The sequence below is a fragment of the Oryctolagus cuniculus genome, chromosome 7 (genome assembly GCF_964237555.1).
Source record: "Oryctolagus cuniculus chromosome 7, mOryCun1.1, whole genome shotgun sequence".
Taxonomy (NCBI): Eukaryota; Metazoa; Chordata; class Mammalia; order Lagomorpha; family Leporidae; genus Oryctolagus; species Oryctolagus cuniculus.
Genome location: NC_091438.1, coordinates 20,441,930 through 20,454,089, shown reverse-complemented (window position 1 = coordinate 20,454,089; position 12,160 = coordinate 20,441,930).

Sequence of the window (12,160 nt, the reverse complement as noted above, 5' to 3'; positions counted from 1 at the left end):
AAAGAGAGATTTTTCATCCACTGATTCACTCCCCAGATATCTGCAGTGGCCGGAGCTGGGCTAATCTGAAGCCAGGTGTCAGCAGTTTCTTCTGGGTCTCCCATGTGTATACAAGGGCCCAAGAACTTGAGCTATCCTCCACTACATACCATGCATGTTATCAGGGAGCTGGATCAGAAGTGGAGCAGCCAGGAATCAAACTGATTGCCCATATTGGATGCTGGCGTTGCAGGTGGCGGCTTTACTGGCTAAGCCACTATGCCAGCCCTGGCTTTCTTTTTAGAGAGGTTTCTAGGGAGACTGCATAGAGATGAGCATGCGTCTTCTGTGTTATCCTCATCCAGAGCTCAACATTTCCTTTGGCCCATCATGTGACATAAAGAGCAGGAAAGCCTGCGCTTTAGTTCTGTGCAACTCATAATTAATGGCAAGACTGGGGGTGAGATAAAAAAAAAAATGCCTCCAAGCCTCAGTTTCCTCATCTGTAAAATTAGCTTTGTGAATTGATCTCTAAGATCCCTTCTAGCTCTAAAGTGCTATTGATTATTTACCCTCTATCTCTGACCCTCAGAGAAAGTCACAGAACTACCAGTGCCCAATATCTGACGGCAAAGTTTGATTAATCTGTTGGTTTAGAGAGACCACATTCTGCACTTGCCTCCCAGAAAATGCCTGGATTGATTAGATTTTCATCTTTTCAGGCCCTGGAGACTGATGGTATTAACTCTGCAGACTATTTCACATTCAACATGTTTTTCTTTCTCTAGAATTCACTTGAAATTTCCTCTCCTATGACACACCCAGAAAGCTTTGTAAAGCCTTGGCTCTGATTATACAGGAACTTACGGGCTTTCACGTTCACTTTTTCTTCCTTTGTCTAAGCTTCCTTATTGTCTACAATGGATTGGGTTAGAGAAGCTAAAAATGGATCCTAAATCCATGGCTTCCTATACCGACACACACACACACACATGCACACACACACACGGAGAGAGAGCAGTGGGAATCTTTTAGTTGTCTTAAGGTCCTAAATCCTCCATGTGTGGTCAAGTGTATTTGCATGCAGGGGTGGGAATGGGGTTGTGTAGCTTCTCTTTACCTCATCTCTTTTTTTTTTTTTTTTTTTTTTGACAGGCAGAGTGGACAGTGACAGCAGAAGACAGAGAGAAAGGTCTTCCTTTGCCGTTGGTTCACCCTCCAATGGCCGCCACGGCCAGCACACCATTCTGATTGGAAGCCAGGAGCCAGGTGCTTCTCCTGGTCTCCCATGGGGTGCAGGGCCCAAGTACTTGGGCCATCCTCCACTGCCCTCCCGGGCCACAGCAGAGAGCTGGCCTGGAAGAGGGGCAACCGGGACAGAATCCGGCACCCCGACCGGGATAGAACCTGGGGTGCCGGCGCCGCAGGTGGAGGATTAGCCTAGTGAGCCACAGCCTACCTCATCTCTTGAAACCCCGCCCTTGTTATCCCCACTCTCCTTTTCCCTCCCCTAAAATGATTTGACATCTGCTGCATGGCAGGTTTCAGAAATCATTTTGAATCCAAGTGTCTTCTATTCAACCTTCCAAGTCAGCTCAAATATCACTTCCTCTGTAAAGAATTCCTTCATTGTCCCAGACAAGGTTAGACATTCCCTCCCTTTTTTGCTCCTAAATTACCTTTTAATTCTATTGGCAATATATGCATGTTTACAATAGAATTAATAGGACCTTGAATTTATAATCACTAATGAGAAACTGATTTTAAAATGAGATTCTTGCCAGTGCCCATAGGCTGGGCACAGAAAAAGTGTCGCAACACTGATGATAGATTTTTAGAATATTAGGGTCCTGATCCTCAGAGAAGGTTAAAACACCCTCTGTGTGTTTTGTTGACACCAGTACAAAAGCTACTCACGATAGACCTTTGGGAGGGACTGGGAGGAAATGACCTCCAAATAGTAAATTCAGTGAGATTTATTTTTGAGAAAAATTTCTCTTTCTACCTCTGATCCATTATTAGCATTCTGCTCCTTTCCTTGCTTTCTAGAATAAAATAAATATGTATTTACTATTTATCCCCTCAAAGGAGAAGGGGCGTCACCATAGTTTATAAAGAACAGTAGATGATATATGTAGGCATTGCTTAGAGAATGAAATAAAACGGTTTGTGTCAATTTTAGTTCATTTTCTTTATCTAGCCCATATAAGTAGGTGAGATTGAGGAACAAAATTCTTTTGGGGAAGATTTTCAGACTGGTGGAGCATTTTCCCTACACAATGCCCCCTTACCACACCCTTGTGGCCAGGGAATGGGTATTTTATTCCTTCTTTAACAATTAATGAAGGTCAATTCAAGAAAACCACATAGAAGCTTCACAGGTTTCCACTGGAGTGTGCAGAACCTACAGTCTGGTGTCTGGTTATTCCCTGGTAAACTTAAGGTGAGAGGATGTGGCTGGAGCACCTTTGACAGCAAAGCCAAGAGAAGTGGCTTCTTACGAGCAATTGCTGATTTCTCAGACAGCAGGGCAAAGCTGCCTGGTTTCTGAACATTTCCTTTATGGGAGATGCCTGGGAATTGTGGTCAAGTTGATTTATTCTAAGAGGAACCACCAGAGGGGAAGGGGAATCCCAAGAAAGGTGACCTATAGTTGATCAAGGACAAAGGGGAAGGTTGAAGGGGACCAGTTTAAAAGAGGCATTGCTTAGCTGTAAGCATGCAATTGTAGCTCCTGGATGAAGAATCTAGATAAATACACAAAACATAGTAACACACACAGATACTGAATGAGAGAGAGAGAGACAAAAAGAGAAAGACACACAGAGAGAGAGAGAGAGAGAGAGAGAAACAGACACAGAGAGACAGAGAGAGATTGCTTTAGTTATTTATACACTAGAGGTAGCAGAATCAAAACAGCAACTCTACCTACCATGTAAAGCTAAAACACTTCTTCTCTCCTGTGACCTTTAATCCATTTCCAAATCTGGAAAAGATAAGAATTGGAAACCGGTGAGCTAGGAAAAGAAGTGGCTTGAAGAAAAAACAGGTGGTGAACACGTTTCCTGCAAGGTGTCACGTTGCTTGGTGGGATGGTGCTGCAGCTTGTCCTCCTCAGCTCCTTCATGTCTCCTTTATTCTATTTTTATTGACATCCTTGTCTTTTTTTTTTAAGATTTATTTTACTTATTTCAAAGACAGAGTTACAGAGAGAGGTAGAGACAAAGAGAGAGGTCTTCCATCCAAGGGTTCACCCCCAAATTGGCCACAATGGCTGGAGCTGTGCTGATCTGAAGCCAGGAGCCAGGAGCTTCCTCCAGGTCTCCCATGTGAGTGCAGGGGCCTGAGGACTTGGGTCATCCTACACTGCTTTCCCAGGCTACAGCAGAGAGCTGGATCGGAAGTGGAGCAGCCGGGACTTGAACTGGTGCTCATATGGGATGCCGGTGCTTCAGGCCAGGGCTTTAACCCACTGCACCACTGCGCCGGCCCCACATCCTTGTCTTTTTATATCTTGCACCCTGAGTGCCTTTTTCTCTCCGTTCCCATGCTCACTCTCCACCTTCTGAATTCAGCTGTGGCGCATGTCTAATAGGAATCCATTCCTAGACAACTTCCATCTCTGAAATCCTGCACCTGCAGTGAGCACCAGCCTGTCTAAGGAGGGGATGCAAGGAAAATTGCTCCCTGCAGCTTGTTGGGCAAGAGGAAGGGAAAGCTTGCCTGTGGCAGGAAGCTAGATTCATCGTCCGCAGAGGGTCCACCAGGCACGTGCAGCACAGGTCTGTATCTGCCAAGCTCTATTTGAGTGCTGTAGTGATTAATAGTAGCATGATCCCAAATGAAGCATGCAGCGCTCTTGTCCAGATCAGACTCTGGGAGAACTTTAGCCAGGCTCTCCTCTGGGGACCTGTTTCTGTGTATCTAGTCTTCCCACTTACCACCAGCTGCCAGGCTGGGATTCAGAAGTAGTGTCTGGTGCCCAAGGAACTACAATGGGTAAAGAACGTGGCACTTCTGTTTATTCATACAAATAGTTCCACTTTTGCAAAATTAGATGCAAATGGAGTCACTCAGCCATTACCAAGAGTGAGATCTTGTCCTTTACAGCAACACGGATGGAAGTGGAGGGGATTCTGTGAGGTGAACCTCATCAGGCACAGAAAGACAAATCACGCGTGTTCCCACTAATGAGGAGAATCTAGAAAAGCAGACCTCGAGGAGGCAGAGACTGGAACGGGGGTCACTGCAGCCTGGCAGGGGTCGAGGGGGATAGAAGAAGGTTGGGAAATGTGTGCCAGAATGCAGTTAGACAGGTGGGGTAAGTTCCAATCTTCTGTAGAATACAAGGGTGACTAGTTGACAACAGTTTATTGTATAGTTTATACAGAATCAAAAGGAAGGGGGGAATGTTTCCCAATACAAAGATGCACTGAATATTTACGGAGGGAGGAAATGCTAATTATTCTGGTTTGATCATGACACACTGAAATACATATATTGAAGGGCTGGCGCTGTGGCTTAGCGTGTAAAGCTGCTGCCTGCAGTGCTGGCACCCCATATGGATGCCGGTTCGAGACCTGGCTGCTCCGCTTCAGATCCAGCTCGCTGCTGCAGCCTGGGAAAGCAGTAGAGGATGGCCCAAGCTGCACCTGCGTGGGAGACCCAGAAGAAGCTCCTGGCTCCTGGCTTCGGATCCGCGCAGCTCCAGCCGTTGTGGCCAATTGAGGAGTAAACCAGTGGATGGAAGACTCTCTCTCTCTCTCTCTCTCTCTCTCTCTCTCTTTCTCTGCCTCTCCTTCTCTCTCTGTGTAACTCTGACTTTCAAATAAATAAATAAATCTTTAAAAATACATATATTGATTTATCATGGTGTACTCCATAAAAATGTAAAATTGTTATGTGTCAGTTTAAAAACTAGGCACGGTTGACATGATTCTAAACTGATGCTTTTCAAACATCAGGGTGAATGGGCATCCCTTGGGAAGCTTGTTCAAATGCAGTTCTTGGGGCTCACCTCAGTGTAGGCTGAGGGTAGGCCCCGGGAACATGTCTCACAAGAAGTCCTCCAGGTGATGCAGTACATGGCCCCAGATCCCCAGGAATACAACCGGATGCTGATCAATCTCCATTTTATTGAAAGCTGAGTGCAGGCTTTATCTTTCCTGTGTTCTTCCCTGCAAGTGTTATATAATTAAAGCTAAGCCTGTGGGTGAGCAGTTCTAGAGGAGCATGGGACCAACGTTGCAATTAAGCTCTTCTGCATTAGCGTGACAACAGATTATTTCAGCCCGCAGAGAGGCAGGTGTGGACCGAGTCTAACAATGGGCCGAGCGGCCTGTGAGTCACTCTCCTGTCTCTCTAAATGTTTGCCCACACGCAAGATTTGCTCCGTCACTTGTAATGATGCTGTGACATTATGCTTCCTACTTGGCACTGCCCGCTGAGTAATTTCTAGGACCCAGAGGATGAAGAAAGTAATTAGGTTTGGTTTTTCATTATTGTTGGGTGATTCAAATGTGGTTGTTTGCTTGTCATTCCCGATTTCTGGAAAGTGTGCTGGTCTGCCACATTCACACGTGGAAGCCAGAGGATGTTTACAGTTTCTCTGCAAGACAACTTCTTTCAAAGCTGTTTTTCTTTTTGCACACTGCAGATATTAGAAATAGAAACCATTACCCCAGAGGAAAATGGAGTAGACCCTCTGAGTGTGGAAGAATTTAAGCAGTTTAGAAATAAACCTACTCTCTTTATTTTGGGGATAGGAGACAACCTTTCCAACAGGTTGAATTAAAAACTAAACAAACGCTGTGGTGATTATGTTCCTTAGTGGCACAGATTTTTCCCAGGACACTTATTAAATGGATGACATGAATGCTAGATTTGCATGAGAAGTATACGCTGTCTGATAGGTGCTAATGTGATTTGAATTGTGTTGTCTCAAGCGATAGGTATTTCTAGATGACTTATCAATTATATACATAAAGAAAAGATTCTAAAATGTGCAAGAGAGAAACGTCAGATTACTCTCAGAGGATCTCCAATTAGACTCACAGCAGACTTCTCATCAGAAACCCTACAAGCTAGAAGGGAATGGTGAGACATAGCCCAGGTACTAAGAGAAAAACTGCCAGCCCAGAATATTATATCCTGCAAAGCTCTCATTTGTGAATGAAGGTGAAATAAAGACCTTTCATAGCAAACAGAAATTGAAAGAATTTGTTGCCACTCATCCAGCCCTGCCAAAGATGCTTAAAGATGTGTTACACACAGAAACACAGTCATCAATATGAAAGAAGGTAAAGGAAGGAAACCTCACAGCAAAATATCACAGGAAGTTCAAAGCATATATTAGAAAATATCTTTGGCAAATGACAGGGCAAAGTCACTACTTATCAATAGTCACATTGAACGTTAATGGCGTGAACTGTCCAGTTAAAAGACACAGATTGGCTGATTGGGTCACAGAACAAAACCCATCTATTTGCTGCTTACAAGAAACACATCTTTCCAACAAAGATGCATACAGACTGAAAGTGAAAGGCTGGAAAAAGATATACCATGCCAACAGAAATGAAATTAAACTCTTTCAACATGAAATCAATGTAAAAGTAATGATGAGATGTTTTGCCTTCTTTCTTTGTACTAAGTCTTCAAAATCGAGTATGCATTTTATACTTCACAGAATCTAGTGTGTTTTTTTCCAACACTCAATGTGGAGTTGGCTGCATTGCCTGTGGTGAGTGGTCACCATATTGAACAGTACATAGCCCTGGAGTCTGTGCATCTAACAGGCGGCCCCGTTGGCTCTGATAATGGGGTAGATGTGGGCAACACTTGAGCAGATACTCTCTAAAAGAACTCCCAGTTCTAATATTCTGCTAGAGTACTGTGTGTGTGTGGGGGGGGGGGGAATACAGAAGTAGATCTACTGGTCAACTGGTGATTAATGCACATTCACAGAATCATACTGCAAAAACTCTCAGCTTCCACAAGGCCCAGTCCCAGCCACTGTAGGCATCTGGAGAGTGAGCAAGGGCTTGTGGGCTCTTCTTCTCCTATCTGTTTTTCTCTCTCTCTGTTTCTGAAATAAATATCTTTTGAAAATGTTTGTGGAAAATGGAATCGAAAGATTTATTTTAGTGCAAAAAATTTAATGTATATGTGCATATTTTCCATAATGTGCTTCTTCCAAGGACTCGTGAAGGCTCCTGGCATTTCAGAACATCAGCTCCCTAACTTGTTTTACTCTCCCAGTGTCATTCCCCTCCTGCTCTCTGCTTTTCAGCTGACAATCAGAGCTTTGTGAGAAAGACATAATGGTGCTGGAGATGATTGCAGAAGAGAATTTTAAATGATCAAGGGGATAAGGAGGATGCCTGATGAGGATAAACTACAAAGAACAAAAGTCTTCAAGCTAGAAAAAGAGGCTGAAAAGCGAGGGTGATCAAAGTCTGTAAAACCATGAAGTAAATGGAAATGCTGAACATGAACATTGTGAAATGTAAAAAATAGCACAACAACAGGGACTGGTGGATAACTTGAAATACTTTACTTTAGGACAAATGATGAAAAAACCAATACTTCTGGCAGCAGATACAGAAGTTAGAGAATTAATTCCCCATGGTATAGTAAAGGATGTAATGCAGACAGAATCAAATAATGTTTTGATTTGAGCCTTAACTTTTTATAACATCCTAAAACAGGCACAGACATTGTGGTGCAATGGGTTAAACTGCCACTTGAGATGCTCACATCTAACATCCGAGTGCCTGGGATTGGATTCCACCCTTGCCTTCTGATCCAGCTTCCTGCCAACGCACCTAGGACACGGCAGAAGTTGGCTCAAGTATTCTCTTTTCAGGTCAGTAGGGCTTTGCAAACAATCACCTTAAAAAGAAGATTTTATTTATTTATTTATTTTAAAGTCAGAATTACAGAGAAAGAGGGAGAGAGAGAGAAATCTTCCATCTGCTGGTTCACTCCCCATGTGGCTGCTCCAGCCAGAGCTGGGCCAAGCCAAACCCAGGAGCCAGGAGCTTCCAAGTCTCTTGCGTGGATGGAAGTGGCCCAAGAACTTGGGCCATCTTCAGCTGTTTCCCAGGTACATTAACAACTTAGGGAGCTGGATTGGCAGTGGGGCAGTTAGGACTTGAACTAGAACCTATGTAGATGCCAGTGTCACAGGTGGCAGCTTTACTCGCTACACCACAAGCCCAGCCCCAACAACCACCTTTCAATTGTTTCCTAGTGTGCAAAGTAAGCCAGAATTTAGCAATGTATTTCTTGCACTTAACTGAGATAACTTAAATATGTCACCCTGGACTGAAACATCAAAAGGACCAATAGCATGCAAAAATGTTTCAAGCTTTGTCTTTGGAAATGTAATGTTGAAAAAAAAATGATTCTGTGAGACTTCAAAGGGGAAGCTTACATCTATAATGTGTTTTTGCTATAGTCCACTTGTGGCACATTGCACATTCTGTTTTCTCCATTACAAATGTCCTCTTTGCTTATCTCTCCATTTGGACCATGTTCTGTGGTCCTCAATGTGTTCCTTAAAGTAGAATAAACTATGCTGTGGTAGCAGGCACGCCGGGGAATCTCAGTCCTTTGACTTATAAACACTGTACTTCTCTCTCACAGCACTGTGTGATGTAGATTGAGTGCATCTCCTGCAAGATGGACCTACAGGCTCTGCTTTGTGGCTTTCTTGAGAGCAGTGATGCGTGAACCCATTTCTGTATTGCATCTCCACCATCTAAGATGGTGATGGAGGGGGAGGCAAGGCAGGGGGAGAGGCCAGAGAAGATATATATACTTGCCAACCTTAGACAGCTAGGGATACACGATCCCAGTTCATCTTCCAACACTGAGAATTCATCAGATTACCTCGTCCAAACACCGTGGGTCTGGGAATGAAGGAGCTTATGTTGACACTTGGTGAGCAGAAATGGTCTCCACTGTGTGTCCCCTGCCCCTGTTACCCTTTGAGAAAATTTTCCTAAGAACTCTCACATGGGTCAGCAAGACTTGTCCTAGTTATTGACAATTGTCTTGGTCCATGGACTGGACTCTAAGGTCTTCAGGTAAGGAGACTGCTGATGTCTTCCACTGTATGAGACTACCATGGCTTTCAACCTTTGCCTGCACCTTCCCCATTTTCTCCTGTTCATGGTGCTGGGCATAATTATTTGCTCATCATAGGTGGCTAACATAGGCTGGATGTTATACTTAATTGGACGTAGAGGGTTGGAGGTTACTTTGATCACATGGACAAGGAAGAAAGTCACAATTTAACAACTTAGATGAATGGGAAGAAGCATGGCATTGTAGTTGAGTGTAAGTGCACTAGTTTTTTAAAAATACCTATGTTAAATACTTACGTATTTTAAATACCTAGCTTATTTGATTTGAATTTATTTTCAATTTAAAATAATTTTTAAAAATTTAATTAGCTATAAAATTAATTTTTTCTGAATTTATTTTTATTAATTTTCAATATTTTATAATTAAGAAGTTTTAATGTGTACTTCCTTTTGTCAACAGTGTTTCTTAATCATACAAACTAATTTAGCCTCTAGATTTATTGTGTTTTCTGACTATTCCTCCACATCTTTGAGTGTTGTGCTCATAATTGAGAACTATGAATCCATACATTCACATAAATGATTACATGAAGGAAGTGAACCTGGGGGGTCATAGTAAACATAACATGGGTTCAAATGTTTATAGGTTTATGCTCATGTTATAGGCTGATAGACCGATGAAAGTTAGCTTATTAAATGACCCCAAGGAGAAAAGTACAACTTACAGAGAGAGAGTGTTGAGTTTCATGTTCATCAAAGTGTTGAATGAGGAGTTTCCAAATATGAACTGGACTTATAAATTGCTGTCCATATGTGGGCAGAAGCTGATACATCTTGCCGTGTGTGTGGTGAAGGATGCTCCAGCATCAGGCTCAGTGTAGGAACAGGTGCCATAATTTGAGTTCTTCTCTCAGATTCGATTATATCATCTTGTCTTTCTTTTGGTCTTAAATCAGCCAACTGAATTTGGTTTTCAGAATACATAGCATCATGAGGAACATAGTGTCCTTTTCAGGCTTTTGATATGGGACAAGGTATGGGATGTAGAAGAAAATGTACCTGAGACAAATCATTGTCATTGGCCAGCACTCAGCTGTCTAAATCCCAATCCCACTGGTGCTCTGAGTCCCAGATTTGGCTCCTCCACATCCTTGTGTGCTGAGGACCTCAGCAGTGTTCTCTCTTTACCATGGAGGACAGGATATCCCCGAGGGTCATTAGGAGCCACACACAGGGCTTCACTTGTGATAATGCTATTGTCCCTTATAAATGAAAAAGGCTTTGAGGGCATCAGCTGTGCTCTTTCTATCCTGAGTAAACCCCCCACCCACCCCTATGGCATAAAATGTAGACAAGGAAGAGTGAAGGCCCACAAACTGCTTCTGGATTTACTGACATCTCCAGGTGTGAACACACACACCCATCGTCCCCTGAAACAAATACAGTTCATTTAGTGATGGCTCCTGAATATCTGGAGTGTGATAGACCCTGTGCTAAGTATGGACACAACAAAAACAAAGTCCCCTGGAACATAGCACATGGTTGTGGAAACCAGGAATAAATAAATGAAGAAAAAAGAAGCAAGCTCATGGGATGGTAAACAGTATAGAATTTAAAAAGAAACATAGTGAGGCTGGTATCATGGCAAAGTAGGTTAATCCTCTACTTGTGGTGCCGGCATCCCATATGGGCACCAGTTCTAGTCCCAGCTGCTCCTCTTCCAATCCAGTTCTCTGCTATGGCCTGGGGAAGCAGTGGAAGATGGCCCAAGTGCTTGGGCCTCTGCACCCATGTGGGAGATTGGGAAGAAGCTCCTGGCTTCGGATTGGTGCAGCTCCGGCCCTTATGGCTATTTGGAGAGTGAACCAACGGAAGGAAGCCCTTTCTCTCTGTCTCTTCCTCTCACTGTCTGTAACTCTACCTCTCAAATAAATAAATAAATAAAATCTTTAAAAAAAAAATGGGGCAGTACGTGGAGGAGCATGCAAGGATATGCCAAATGAAGTGAGTGGAAAGGGGATCCAGAAAACAAATGAGAAACATGTACCAGGTAGAGGATACAGTGGTGGTGAATATGCTTTGAGAAGAGCACAATCTTATAGACTGAGGGCCAGCAAATACCTTCTTATAGAGGGAATAAACTAGAAAGATGGCAGGAACTGAAGTCAGAGATAGAGGCAGGGGTTCCAGGTCTTACAAACTCATTGGTCACAGACGCCAGTGAGAGGTGAAGTGAGTAGGAGAGAGGCATCGCCCTTTTGGTGCAGAACATATGAAAAACAGCGCAATAGCAGGCAAGAGTGGCTGCAAGGAGAGCAATTAGGAGGCTGCTGAAGCACCCATCAAGGACTTATGTGACTTTGGCTGGGTGGTAACAATGAAGAGGAGGGGATAATTGGATTCAGAATAGATGTTGAGAAGGTCAGAAGAACTTTCTTCTGGGTTGGATGTAGGTATGAGGGAAAATGATTCCAAGATTATCCCTTCACTTTTGGTCTGAAAACCTGGGAGAATGATGATGCCACTTTCTCTGAGCGGATCTAGATTCCCAGAATCTATTAGGTAACTGAAGTAAATCATGCCTTAACATGACCACCACTAAGGTTGTAACCAATGATTGCTTTTATCTCCTAACGACCTTCAGGAAGTATTCTGAGGAGATCAAGCCCATTAGCTCTGGCAGGTAATTGATCTGGGGGAGGGAAGGGCATGACTCAGGCTGGCAAAGCTCATCACTGGCAGTGAGTAGGGTGAAGGGAAATGCTGGCTTGAAACCAAGCTCACGGATGGAAGGGCATGTCCGTGGGGGAGGAGTCACATTGGCCTCTTTTTCTCATTCAGGATGACTTTTCTTGCCATCCTGTAACTCATCACTTAGCAGTGTTTCCAGAGTGACCACTATAAGCCAAGATGTCTTCCAGGTCCTATATCCACTTAATGAAAAGAACCTAGCCAGGGGTGTAAGAGGTCCAGTGAGAGGGTTCCATAATGGAGATCTGGAAAACCACAAGGGGTGGGCACACAGAGTCATTTATCTCAATGGTAGGAAAGAAGACACATTCCATGAAAGTGGGTAATAGCATCTGGATTGA